Genomic DNA, 15,003 nt, shown 5'->3' with positions numbered 1-15,003 from the left:
AAACAAGGCTGCTGCACACATCTGTTTCTAGGGCTCTATTTCATAATCATCCACAATATTTGTGCTTTACAACTGGGAAATGATTGCCCCTTAATCAGCTGTTTGTTTTACTGGGCTACACAAATGTAAGTTGTATAATCCATAAATAATTTTGGGATAAAACATAACAAAATTATCATTTGCATAGAACTTTAAAATTTATACAGCTCTTAGAGACATATCTAAGCATACACACATACATATATTTGCTTAAGAAGGAAGATGTTAAATATTTTAAGTGACCTAGAAAGAACATTTTAACGATATTTCCAACCACAGGTACTGTTTATCCAGAGGTATGCTCCAAGATTCTTGACATCCATTTGACCTCTCTACCTTTCAATTTTTAAAAATATATATTTCATATTTTTTCCGAAAAAAATAAGTTTTAGAAGTGAATATGAAGTTGTAGACAAATGAAATACACAGAATACATGCCAGCTGTTGTGACTCTGATTTGGCAGATAAAACACTGCTCCTTCTGAAGGATGTTTACATCTACCAACAGCAAATTCAGACAGTTACAGTTGTCAAAGGCTTGACGTGGGTCTGCAGACTGGGAAGACTTGGCAGTCTCGAAGCAAAATCAGTCACAATCCCACTCAAGAAGCTGAGGGGCCAGCCTTGTGGGTAACCAGCCAACTGGGTGCTGCCAGTGTGAAGTCCTAGACTGCTTAAAACGAGGAGTGCACAGATCAGAGACGACAACGGATGCTGACTGGGAAAGGGCTAATGATACGTCCATGAGAGAAAGTGAACTTGAGGCTGATGCTGGAAAGTTGAAGCTAAGCAGAACACTGAATGTATAGGAAAGCCTGGTAGCCAGGAGGAAAGAGGATCCTGTGAGTAAGTATGACAGATGGGAAAGTGTCCTTGGTAAGAGATACCAGGACAATGACAGAAGCGGAGAAAGGTTTCTTCTAATTCTGGATGCCCGATTCACAAACCAATACCAAGGGTGATTGGAATGGAGAATGGAAAGTCTTCATGGAACCAGCCCTGGGCACAGACACAGGAAGGAATTTATTCTTTATTCTTCCTGTTTCTGAAACTCAGAACCAGCATGTCCACTAACACTGACCACTGACAGCAGTGATTGAAGAAAATATCTGATTAAAAAGTTATTTGTTGGTAGTTTAAAAAATCATAAAAACAAAAACAAACAAACAACAACAAAAAACTCTTTCACTTCTTCAAGTCAGTGCTATGGTACAATTTGAATTAGAATACCCTGTTTTCCTGGTAGTTGACCTTGAATCAAGACCCTAACTCAAAAGCCAGGTCACCCTAGGAAGAAACCAAGCACATTTGTATACTGCTCACTGCTCAGCTGTCATAACTCTAATTTGAGAAAAAGAGAAACTTACATTTCCTTGAAGCAGAGAAAGTACCTCTAACATCTCTCAAAACTCAAGCCAAAGAGTGATATTAAGACTGGAAGGTTAAGGGCTAGCCTTCAATCACCTCTTTGGGCTTTGGTAAAGTGTTATTCCGTTCTAAGCTCTAGATGGTTAAATATGTTTCCCTCCAGAACATGGCATCATAATGGTTTTAAAAAACTGCCAGTTCAAGGTACTGGAACCCTTTTCAGAAAAAAAAAAAAAAAGGACATAAATTGTAAACAGGAAGTGAAGTTAAAGAAACCAGATGGGTGTGTTTGTGTATATCTTGATTTCGAACTTCTCATTTTTACAACAATAAATAAGTTAAGGGAAGTTTTGATAAATTGTTTTATGCAGAAAAAATCCAGTAATGCAGGAAAAATAATTATCCAAAAGGGCATGGGTAAATGTAAAGGAAAATAGAGGGGAAAATAGAGGATAACGTCAAACTTTGTTTCAGGCAGACTAAAGCCTCAAATTCAAGGAGTTGGGGCACCTGGGCTGTGTAGCCAGATGCAATGAAACAGATGTCTGCACAGCTCATAATGAACTATTACTTTTGGCAAATCACAAGTTGAATGAATCTTGGTTTTCCTGTCAGCATCTCCAGAATAAAGATGCTCCTCTTTGCATGATTGTTGGGCTTACTGCATGCATCTGCAGCATCAGAGCATTGAAACAGCTTCACTGGGTGAATCTTGTGGGCTCTTCTTTTTTTTTTTTTCCAAAACACTCTACAGGATCTCAAACCGTTTCTTCATTTTTGTTCACTACCGAATTGTCTATTTAGTATAAACACCAAGCTGCCCTTCTGTATTCAAACATCTCCAACCAAGAACGCCTCAGTTTTCTTCTGCAAAACTCTGTACTCCTTTGGTTACCATGTTAACATCTCCTTTATCAATGTAATGGCAACTGTAAGGCAATATGTTTTAGAGGGAACACATATTGCTTACATCTTTGTATTCTACATGATAATTAGGTTGCACATAGCAGTAAACCATATGATGTGTTCAACGAACAAATACAGGGCAGACAGCATCAACAAAATGATCACTAAAGAATAGAATATTCTCATAGTGAATATTCACTGAAAATTTTGATTTAGTGATATAAGATTCTTCACTGAGATTTATGGCATAGTTATGAAATTCAGGTATAGGAATTAGGTTTGTTTATAGATTATTTTTAAAGCTTAATTTGCCCATCTGATAAATGTCAGAGAACACAGAATATACTAGATAGGTGGAACAGAGTTACTCTTTGCAGAATCTTGTGGGAGTAGGAGAGTAGAATGTAGGCATGCTGACAATGATTATAAAAAGAAAGTCAAACTTGGAGTTCCAAAGACATACAGAAGAGGGAGGCAAGGAGGAACAAGGGGATCAAGAAAATAAAAAAGAATGCAGGAGATGTAGCATCACTTGGAAGGAAACATAAAGAACTCCTTGGACAGATCCTATTTCAGGAAAGTTCTGGTAACCAGGTGGACCTGTTGACATTTCAGATATATTCTCATGTGTTCTCTTCAACACTGGAGTCAAAATGGATTTACTAGTAAAATGCTTAATGCCTCCCAATAGTCCAGGTTCCTTGGTAGATGAAAGATCCTAGCCAGACCATGAAAACACGGTTTCCCTTAAAGAAGGAAGTGCTCGGTTCTGCCCTCCTGTATTCCAGATTGCTTATAGTCATGACACACAACGTCTACACCAGGCAGAAATCAGAAAATCCATTTGATTGCTACTAGGTTTGCAGCAAAAGATTTTGCTTTATTAGGATACCCATTCAAAATGTTTGTCCTTTACATTTTTTACTCTCTATTCAAACGTTATCTTGGTATGTGTAGAAAATCTGTTTTACTTAAGTATATCTTATATATGACTGTCCAGATTCGCAATATGTATGATCACAGGTTTTATTTTAAGCAATTGTTGACAAATGTACTGTGAAAATTATGTGTCAATTCCATTTTTGCTTCTATGACCTGACACATTAAAACATACCTGTTTAGATAAAAAGTCTTGTGTAAATTACTGGAACCTGTCATCACTGAGTAGTTTATTACCAAACATTAAAAAGCTAAGTTGTTTCTCACATACATACTTACATAAATATAAAGGTATAGCTAAAACAATGACATAGAAATGTAACTGAATATTTTCATTATATTCAAAATCTAGATAAATTTTGTTCAGGGATGATAACTTAGAAATGGAATTTCCATTTTTTTTCTTTGACACAAGTAGGTCAAAGGAAGATTGCTATCTCTTATCTTTAGCTAGAAAACTTCTCCAGATGAGAAGATGGTTCTGTCAGTAGGATAAAGTGCTTGCCTTATAAGGCATGAGGTTCTGAACTCACTCTCAAAAACCCATCTATAAATTGCCAGGCAGGGTGGTGCACTCATGATGCCACTGCTAGGGAGGCAAAACAGAGTGAAACTGAGGCTTGCTGACCAGCCAGTCCACGTGGTGAGTTCCAGGACAGTGAAAGGCTCTGCCTCAAGAAAAGGTGAACTACACCTAAGGAATGAGACTCAAGGCTGTTCTAACCTCCACATGCATTCACATGCACAGGCTTGTGCATCCATACACACAGGAGTGTACACACATATACACGCATACAGAAGTTTCTGGAATGTGATTTTCCCCTCCTTTGTATAGCCAGTCTGGGAGTTCTAAAAATCATAATTTCTTCATGCCTTTCATGTCTGTATGTCCGACAGACAATCACACTTAGTAGTTTGTTCATTCGTGTCAGATAACTGTTATAATAACTTCAACATACAAAATAGTTATATAAACTAAAATTCTAAGAATGTCATAACTACTATTAGTGATGATTATAAGTAAATGATGGTCATCAGTATCATAATAAAATCATTTTTAATACGCATGAATCCCATTCCCATCTCTGTTCTCACTGCTTCATAAGAATGGCTTTTCCTAGTCATTTTACAACAATTCTGCATGTCAAGGTGCTGAAGTAGAGATATAAAACTAGCCTATCCAAAGTTACATCACTAAAAAGTGGGTACACATAGTGATACTGCTCATAATTTACATTCTACCAATGCCTCCAAACTTTCAATTGAAGTATATTACCCCACCTGACATCAACCATTCCAATAAGACTAAGGTAATCATAAAAAAGACACCTGACTTGTGCTCTAGACTCTTCTAAATACCATAAAATATATAACATTAATGATGTACTATAACAGATATTAACTGGTTCAAAGAGAAAACATTCTCAGATCTCTTAGAAACAATAATGTCATATATATGTATATATGTATATATAGCTCATTAATGTTTAAATATTTAATTTTCTTTATTTTATGCCACATCTAAATGCTGGAATTGCAGCAAAGAGAAATAAGAAAGACCTTCCGTACTTCTTACAGCAGTGACTACAGTGGCGGTATCTGCCAACAAGCTACCTAATAAATACATATCTTCTCACTGTCTGTGAACAGAAAATTGTATATGAGTGTTCTGCATATGTGTGAGTACCATCCGCATGCCTACTAACAGAGGAGATCAGAAGAGGGCATCAGATCCTCTGAAACTGGGTTTCCAAATGATTGTGAGCTGCCATGTAGGTGCTGGAAATCAAACCCTGGTCCCCTGTAAGATCAGCAAGTGCTCTGAACTCCTGATACATTGCCCCAGCCCCCAAATTACCAATATTTTTAAGAGAGTACCTATGTAGTCTAACATGTCTGGCATGCAGAATACAACCATTGCTTATTTGTAAAAATTATAACTTACTGCACTAGCTTGATGTGTGCTGCCAATATAACCTACAGTATATTGTGGAGAAAATTTTTTGAGTTCCATCCTCAGATTGTGGCACTTAGATTTGCAGTATGAGTATGTGTGTGAATCGCTGACATCCTTTCTCCCTCTTTTGCTGCTCTAGACCTGGATGATGTGAAATGGAATTTTGAATGCCGGGAGTTTGAATTTGGTCTTTGTTCCATGCAAATCATAAGGCAGAGTCCATTCATTACTGGATAGTAAGAGTCCACATTTTGAAGGGCAAAGCCCAGCTCTCTTCATGTACAGGGAAAGGCTGACTAGGCAGAACAGAAATACCTGGGTCAAGTGGTACCAGCCGTGCAGAGTTAGCAAAGCAGAATTGGCCTCATCGCTGACAGCTCAGCTAGCTACATTAATAGGAACAAGGCTTTTTACATCTTTAGCAATATGTTCTTGAACTAAATAAAGGTCGTACACAATGACATAGCTCCATATGGGTCAGATGCTAGAAGAGGAAACTTAATTCTGTTTAACTATCAAGTCATAATTCTAAGGAGCAGTCCTAAGACTGCAGCATGCTACATCTAAATGCTGGAATTGCAGCAAAGAGAAATGAAGAGAGACCTTCCGTACTTTTCACAGCAGTGGCCACAGTAGCAATATTTGCCAACTACCTACATAATAAACAGATACCCTTTCATTGTTTGTGAATAAAAGGAGATGGTAGATAAAGAGCAATGTTAACACCACTTGCTGACATTTGAATTGTTTCTGCAACCACATATGGATGGACACACATGATTCTACTTACATTCTGCATTGTTTTGAAACTTATAAGCATAAGTACAACAACATTAGGAAGTGTTTAGGCTGCTCTGAGATGATCTGATAAATCCTTCATGCTAACTTAAAGAAACATAGCTTCGTCTCTCCAGTTTTACCTAACTCTCGTTATGTTTGCCACTTCAGCTCTCTGCATAAGGATAACAATATCCTGAATTAGGTTGGTCTTTCTCCTCTTTAAACTAGATTAGGATAAATGAAAAACTATTTGTGAGCTACAAATATAGATCTAATTTCATACAAAAGGTTTTACTAATTGTCTTATGGACAACTTTTATTCACTCATCACAGAAACCTTTATGATTGACTGCTCCTATTTTACAGAATAGGAAGCTAAGGCTCTGAGATAAACTAAAAAGCTAATATGGTTATCATTGTCTTCATCGCTGCCTTATAATCCTAGTCTATCTCATAAATGCAATTTGGTGTGATGATGCTTGTCCTCATTAAGACCTGTCTGTTATTATAGATAAATATCTTATTTATGCAGTTTCCAGATGTCATTAAAATTCTAGTGAACAGTTTTATTATGGACTAGAATTTTTGGAGCTTAAAAACTCAGAATGGCCTGTGTATCCTTGCCAAGAAGGTTAGAATGCCCCAGTGTCTTTCTTTACCTTGTTTTGTTCCTTCCTTCCTTCCTTCCTTCCTTCCTTCCTTCCTTCCTTCCTTCCTTCCTTCCTTCCTTCCTCCCTCCCTCCCTCCCTTCCTCCCTTCCTCCCTTCCTTCCTTTCCTTCCTCCCTTCCTTTCTCTCTCTCTTCCTCTCTTCATTTTACAGTCATTTCTAGAAATTCAGTACCAGTGATCATCACACAGTTTTCTATTTTTCATGAATCTAGTGTTATGGCTTCTATAGCCTGACCAGTCACTTAACAATTTATACATGCATGTATGTACATGTACACATATACATATACATATACACGAACATATATACACACACACACACACACACACACACACACACACACACAAAACTAAGAATCTACCAAGAAATTACCAAAAGGAGAAAAAGTTAACACTTGGAAAAATAACTAAACTATAGCAAAAAAAAAAATTGTAATAATCGATCACAGAGAAAACATATCTTGTTTAATTAATTTCATTTAAAATTGTATCAGACAAATATATTTTATTTCCAAACTACATTAGAGGATCTTTCTAGGCAGTAAACAGCCTAGACTGTCAATGCCTGACTGAGATCTTCTGATCGCAACCCAGAGTTTACCATCTCCTCCACCATGCCCTGTTTAGTTGATGGCTATCTGGTCCCAAATGCAATACAGATAACTGAATGGGCTTATTTAATCTATTGCAAACTTCAGATTCTCTATTCAATTCATGTAACAGTTAATCATCTTTTATTCTGTAATAATGGAGGTCCCAGAGAACTTGTTTTTAAGTAGTTGGGAACAAGAGGGGAGGGGTATATAGTACATCTGTTACTATCAAATAGTTATTTCATCCCAGGACTTTGCATTTCCTTCTGTAGGTTGAAGCTCTGACCCTGTTGCAGTCACCGTTGTTTGCATCGGCCTAGGATATTATGCAGCTTCAAGCTGTAGTAATGACTCAGCAATCAAAATTTCAAGTTCAGGATGCTTGATTTGTCTTCACTGCCAGAGCCAGGGAGCCCGGAGTTCTTTCTCTTCCTGAACTAACTGGACAGTCTTCCCGGATCCCTTTAAAGGATCTCAGTAGCTAACTCTCCAGCTGTCAGCTCTGTCTGTTTGAGAGGGAAGGAACTATTCATGTGTTAAGTGTCTTGGGAATTAAAAGCATAGAAACACACTGGAGAGTGTTGGGTCTGGTTGGCTGAGTTGAGCAAAGAGCCAGAGAAAGGCCTTCCCACTGACTGGAACTAAACGGAGGAGGAAATGGAAGTTCCCTTATTCTCTCCAATAAATTCAAAGCAGCCCTTTATCAATTCATTCTTTAAAAATAACCTTGCATCTAGTTCTTTGAAGGAACATCATTGTCTTCATTGGCTACTCTGACATACTACCCCTAATGAAATGGAAGTTCCCACCCCTCCCCATCCTTGCTTTTTGCTTTTGAATTCACTAAGCAAGAAAACCAAGCCTGTTAAAGCTCAAAATACTCTCTACAAAAAAAAACAAGGTTCAAGAAAGTCTGCCATGGACCCTGGAGTCAAGTCTAGGCAGAAACTGTTTACCATTGCTATACCTGAGCTAAACATAGTGATGCAAAGTTGCCTTTGCACAAACAGCCTGTGGAGCCATTGAGATGCACTGGCTTTACTTTACACCTTGTATGAGACGGAGTCAGAACCTTCTAGGTTGGCTGGTACTTCACTGTTATTATTAACTTTAAGTAACTGATAATGTAAGTGTTGCAACTGCTAGAAGTTTCTCTCATTACAATTATTAAATCTCAAATAAATAAAAGATAAAATAATATCCTTTTGTTTTAAGATAGTGTTGAGAATTAATCTATGCAATTAATGTCCCAGCACCATCAGTCTAAATACACACTAATACTACATGAGAATGTGAATGGATCAGGGGCAGTTAAAGTTAAACAGTCTCTAAGAAAAGCTGCACCAGTTGCCAACTTCCAGAATGACATCTAGGAAGGGCTTCTCTTTATTCCAAACAGTTCTAATATCAAATAGATGACCAAAACCACTGTCCACTCTCACTAGGACTAGTTACCAGAAGCCTCAGTTGAATAAGCAGGTGAGAAGGAAAGGAATAATCAGTATCTTCACAGTCAGTCTGTGAGGCCTCTGATGGCCTGCTGAGAACTGCTGGCTGGCATCTGGAGCTTCCTGTCTTTCCCTTCTTAAACTTGGTGTTTCCTATTTATGTATCTATCTCTGCCTTTAGGTTTCACGATCCTTATCTCATTCTCTCCTTTTGAAAAAAAAAAACTGAAATTCTACTTATGACTGCTAATATGCTCTAGCCACTTTAAAAAAGAAAAAGAAAGGAAGAAGAAAAGAAAATGCTCCTTTTTTTTACTAATGAGTCAAGAGCTGAAATCTAGGAAAACATACACCAGTTAAAAAATAGCCAGCAAGAAGAATAGATCATGATGTGTATCTCAGAGTTTTCCCACAGTCTGTCCATCAGGTACTGTGTGGAGTGTCAGTCACAGGAGCAGCTGGGGGCAGGGAGCAGCTCAGCAGCTGCGGTCTAGCTCCTCCAACACTCCTGTGCAAGGGTCATTAGATAACCTTATCTTTACATTTTGTTTCTTTGCTCTTTTGGTAATTCCCCTTCCCTTCGAGGAAAGAAGAAAAAATATTAGTGGTTGGAATGTGAGGTCTGACATCTCCAAACTTGGATGCACTTATAAATCTTTGACTCAATCGGTCATGTCTGAATAAATCTTCTATGCTGCAATTAACATCTTTTAGCTAAATATAGTCATCAGTAGTTGGAAAGAATCAGCTAGGTGTGCCCTCCTTTACCTGGTTAGCATATTTCTCATCTCTGCCATGAACATGATCACAACAGTCCTTAGAGTTGGCTCACAGCCCATGGAACGTTACCACTCCACTTCAGACACACCACCATAGACATTCCCCGAGGAGGACTAACATTCTAGAGCTTTCACTTGGGGATTTCAGCATTTTGGAAATCTATTTTCAAGTTGTTTTCCCTACTTGGTAGAAGCTAGGTGCCAATTCAGGGATAAATATATTCACAAATACAGAGATGCAGACGCTGTTACAGTGAAAGAGTATTTTTCTTTCTTGAGATCAAAAAAGGTAAAATGTTACCAGCATTGCAGTTTCAAGGAAAAGAGGGGCAGATTTAAGGCCCAGGTTTAAGACCACCAGGGAACACTGAGGAGACTGAGTTCAGCAAGACGTTTGACTGGTCACATGACTTCTGTTGCTGCTTGCTTTTACAGCCAAGGATACACAATTAAGAGCAATTTGCAACTGCACTCCCTTCTCTAGGGACTGCATTGGGTGAGAAAATGTTCCAAAATAACAGACACCACCAGTCCTAAGCAGGAGACACTGTGTTCAAAAGGGTTAATGAGATGCAATAGGAAGAAAGTCAGTCCAAAAGTGAGGCTGACAAGAGAAACAATCCCCACTTTGTTCTCATTTGCTCCTAGTAAGAGCTGCGGAGGCACAACACTACTCCCCAGCGCAGATAGAACCATTCTTGAAGAGAAATCTGCAGGGGGTCTACTTTTAAATTATCATAAGTCTGGATTACACCCCCACTGCCATCCCATGCCAGTCTCTGAGTAGGTTCAGTTTGGCTTCAGTCTCAGTACTTCTGCCAGCAGCTAACCTAAATGGTTTTCCCCTGAATTCTAGAAATTTATTTCAAAGGACGCTGGACTTTTTATTTTTATCATAAATTTGCAGATTTCATGTATTCAGAATTCACCATGAAAACATTAAGAAGAGAAGTATAAGATGGTAAGGCGAGGGGGGGGGGGAATCATACAAATGGAAATGGAAATAACCTCCTTGGCATGAGAATAACCCCAAATGCCACACACTGGTTCCTCTCTGCATTACAATCTGAAAGTGCGCGCTTAGGAAAACTGCATATGGAATTCTGAAAACAACCCGGAAAACACAAACATTGTAAGAAAAGAAGGTACCAGAGCTAAGTAGTCTGGTGACTTACCTTCTCAATGGATCCTCCAAGTTCACCAGGGAAAATTTTAAATCCTCTAGCTGGTCATACACCACTCTAATTTCCTTTCCTCTTCTCTCTCTCTCTCTCTCTACGTGTGTGTGCGTGTTTGTCACATAAGAAAAAAATAATCAACTTTCAAAGGTTCCATTTATTTGATCCACCAGCAACGGCAAGAACGTGTCCAAGAGACTCCGCCAAAAAGTAACCCAAAAACTCATCAAAGACGAAAGGAGCCGGGGGAGTAGGGCAGAGAAGGGGCGGTGAGAGGTGGGGGACTACAGATTGGGAGTCCCAGTGCCTGGAGATGATTTTCACGCTGTTGAGATCTCCTCTTGTACGTTATACCTGCTGTAGTTGTCACACAAACCCACACACACAGGACGGACACTCACACAATCTCTTTCACGAGAAAGCAGGCACCCACACGCAGGAACACATAAAAACACATAAGCACTCACAGAAGCCCGTGTAATGAAAACTGTCAGTAGTAACCTCCAAGAGGTGCTGTGAGCTGCAGATGGTATGGCTTGCGGTTACCTTCCCAGGTCTGTGGAGAATCAAAAGAACATCCAAAATCAGGGGGGTGGGGGTGAGAACTAGATTCCGGATTCCTCTCCCCCAGGCAGATGTATCAAGCCAGGAGCGAGTCAATCAGCAGAGGTGTCTGCTTGCACGGTGCCCCGGATTATGGCAAGGTTATTAATCTTGATGCGCTGCATGCCCCCACCCCCAACACTCGGCAGCCTGCATTGAGATGATTGCCAGAGCCGTGTCTGTCCCTGCTCTACTGCATTTTGCTCAGCGCTCTGATGCTGCAAGTGAGACACAGTGGAGGCAAGAATACTAATAAGGTGGTTAGCTACAGTTTCTTCAAGGCAGTCGGCAGGCACGCAGTACAGTAAATGTGGACTTCCCAGGGCTCTGTGTGTGTGTGCCTGCTTGTCTGCAGGGAGGGCAGCGAATCCATCTCCCACCAGCAGGAGAGATGGCTTGCATTCTGCCGGGGAGGACTCTATCGTCAGAATCGTCACTGTCCTGCATCCATTGTCTCTGACAGTATTTTGCTTGGGATGAAGAAGGGGGGTTAATGGTTTAGAAGCCTGGAGCTGGTATTTGAACGAGGTGGAGGAAAAAAAAAATGTCCAGGGAGACAAATTAGCTTTATAAATAGGTTCCAAGGAGACCAAGGCAGATTTTTAACATGCTGCTGCCCTAGCTGTTAAGTGGAAATACAAAGCAATTTCAAAAACCAGCTTTAGCCTATAAATCTTAGAGCTGGCAACAAGTATCTGGATTTGACTGATGGGACAGTGGACAAATGGATTTCTGGGGATATAAAAAGTTTGCTCATGCCTTCTTCTTCCTAACCTGGATCCAATGTGTGTTGAAATCCAAAGTTCATTCATTTCAAATGTGAATTTAAACTTTTTATCCCTGCAGATTCATGTTAGTGTGTTATTATTATTACTATTATTATTATTATTATTATTATTATTATTATTATTATTATTAAGTTACAGAGAATATTTGAGTGGCTGGGTGACACTGTATCCCTTTTAGTACCAAAAACATGAAAGTAAATACATGTCTAATAAGCTAAATGAAGATCCCTCAGCTGATGAACTCCCGTTTTTTCTCTTTCAAGGTTGAGACTCACATTACAATACCTCTTCTTTAGTCAAGGATACTCACTGAATTCCTCCAGCTCAATTAAAATGGTGTTTCTGGAAAAGAATTGCACAATTGGAGAAAGTGCTAAGAGTGAATTATGGAGCTTGGTAATACTGGGTATGGCCAGCAGATGTCACAAAATAGGAGGCAGGCAAAAGAATGCCACCCAGAACTGCAAACATTAATTTGATTAAGTAAACACAGGTTTTAATAAAATGGATGGCATTAATTTGAAATATTGAAGTTTTATAAAATTTAAAGAGAAAAGGTACCCAGAGAACAACCGGACATGTATAGTTTTCCAAGTATTTCCTTCCAATCACCATTCCACATGGTTCACATCTATCACTAATATTACAAGAAATCCTACATCACTAAGATTGGGATTTTTTTCTTTTTTTTTTTTTAATTAAGAGATTTTTCTATTCATTTTACATATCAACCACAGATTCCCCTGTGCTCCCTCCTCCCACCTCCCAACCTTACCCCCCCACAACCCACCATACATTCCCACCTCCTCCAAGGCAAGGTCTCCTATGGGGAGTCAGCAGAGCCTGGTACATTCAATTGAGGCAGGTTCAAGGCCCTCCTCCCTGTACCGAGGCTGCGCAAAGTGTCTCACCATAGACACTAGGCTCCAAAAAGCTGGCTCATGCACTAGGGACAGGTCCCAAACCCACTGCCTGGGGGCCCCCTAAACAGTTCGGGCTAAACAACTGTCTAGCTTATCCAGAGGGCCTAGTCCAGTACCATGGGGGCTCCTCAGCTATTGGTCCACAGTTCATGTGTTTCATCTGCTTCCATCAGTCACTGGATGAAGGTTCTATGATGACAGTTAGGGTATTCAGCCATGGGATCACCAGAGTAGGCCAGCTGAGGCACCCTCTCGACCATTGCTAGTAGTCTATGGTGGAGTCATTGTGGATTCCTGGGAACCTCCCTAGCACTCTGCTTCTCCCTATTCCTATGGTGCCTTCATTTATCATGGTATCTCTTTCCTTGTTCTCCCACTCTGTTCTCATTCCAGTCTCGGGTTCAAGATTGGGATTTTTTTTTAATCTTTGATGACTTTTGTATTCTATGAAATACAGAATTCAATATTGCATTACAAATACAGCAGATATGAGATGAAGACACAGGACAGATTGTGGGATAAAACAAGTTAGGTGGTTTAAGATTAATAAGTAAAATGTTTAATATTGCAAATTTAAAGCAATAATCCTGTTTGATCTTGATCATGGTCATAATCATCAGTTTTAATCAGTGTTTACTATTACTGAAATATACAATATTCATAAATACGTAATCAAAAACATGCAAAACTTTTGATTGTTATTCAATTCTGTTACTATTTTTTTCTTTTTAAAGTTTATTTTGTGCTGAGGATTGAACCCTGGACCTTCTGCATGTTAAGCTGAGCCCTGCCACCAAGTTACCACTTGACTTCCTCTACATACTATATGACGGCTTTAAAAAAAATCAATGCATCACTTTAGCCTTTATTTAGCTAAATGTGACTAATCAAAACCTACTGCCTCATAGAACAAATTGGTCCATATGTCAATAGAGCATGGTGTTGAAAACTTGGCCTTTAGAACTGACACAGATTGAAGTTCGCATATCAGTTACCTTCCTTTAAGATAATTTCCCAGTAAGCCATGTGCCTCTCTATCACTTTATTTTCTGATGAGGGAGAGGTCATTTTGACATCATTTTTTGTAAGACATTGATACCTAAATAAAGTTATATAAAGACTTGAATAAATCAACATTTACTGTATGCTTGATGTATTTACTGACAGCCTATGATATAAAAGTATCACATGTGTTGAATAAAGTAGATATAGTACTGACTCACTATAGTAGTTCTGCCTACATAGACCATCAAGTGACATCAATCAATCAAGCCTTTTAGTGCTGAAAGGTGTGTGTGTATGTGTGTGTGTGTTTAATGTATTCTTATAAATAGCTGTTTCGATCTTTTTGTAAGGCTATAGTTATATAACATTTGGTAGTTCTCAACATGTGTATTTATATATGCATGCTTGCATTCATCTGTGTGTTTCAAGACTAATGTGGGGGAAAATTTCACTTTCTTGATTGCCTGACATCTGGACTCAAATAGAGTATGCATTTAGAAAGACAATTTAGTGGCCGTGCACTGCTTCCTAGTCTGAGACTTGCTTTGAAGTCAGTAGTGTCACCAAGCCTCAAAGTACTGCTCCTTAACAAGACAAGGAGGTCTGCAATCCACTAAAGTGGACACTCTAATTCCCAGTGAGATAACATGTGGAGTTGCAATGATGGGATCCAGGAAGAGCTACCTCCCAGAATGATGCTTTGATGTTTAAGCAAACTGTGGAAACAGACAAGTCACTCTTACATTCCTGGGTCCCCTTCTTCCCACAAACAGGGACTAATATGTAGCTGACTTCGCTCAAAGCCTTCATTCCTAGCACCCTGGAGGGAATGCACAAATGTTTTTGCTTTATTTTGTTTTTAAACATTTTTATGATTATTTATGTGTATGTCTGTATATGAGGAGTACAAAGGGATATCAGTTTGCCTGGAGCTAGAGTTACAGGCAATGATACACTGCCTGTGATAGATGCTCAGAAATCAACTCGGGTCCTCTACAAGAGCAGTATCTACTCTTGACCACTGAGC

The 15,003-nt window shown here is 39.1% G+C and overlaps 1 protein-coding gene across 3 annotated transcripts in view; it reads right to left on the bottom strand.

The window, feature by feature from the left end:
• Lrrc4c (leucine rich repeat containing 4C) overlaps window positions 1-11,568 on the bottom strand; it is a 1,301,043-nt gene extending 1,289,475 nt beyond the window's left edge. For all 3 annotated transcript variants that reach the window (XM_042275785.2, XM_042275787.2, XM_076570133.1), the window contains exon 1: window positions 10,655-11,568. The gene's annotated coding sequence lies outside the window, so the exon portion shown is untranslated. The remainder of the gene's footprint in view (window positions 1-10,654) is intronic.
• Window positions 11,569-15,003: the final 3,435 nt, after the last annotated feature.

Source organism: Peromyscus maniculatus, chromosome 4 (genome assembly GCF_049852395.1).
Source record: "Peromyscus maniculatus bairdii isolate BWxNUB_F1_BW_parent chromosome 4, HU_Pman_BW_mat_3.1, whole genome shotgun sequence".
NCBI lineage: Eukaryota > Metazoa > Chordata > Mammalia > Rodentia > Cricetidae > Peromyscus > Peromyscus maniculatus.
The sequence above is the reverse complement of the archived record's forward strand: the minus strand, read 5'-3'. Positions and strand labels throughout refer to the sequence as shown.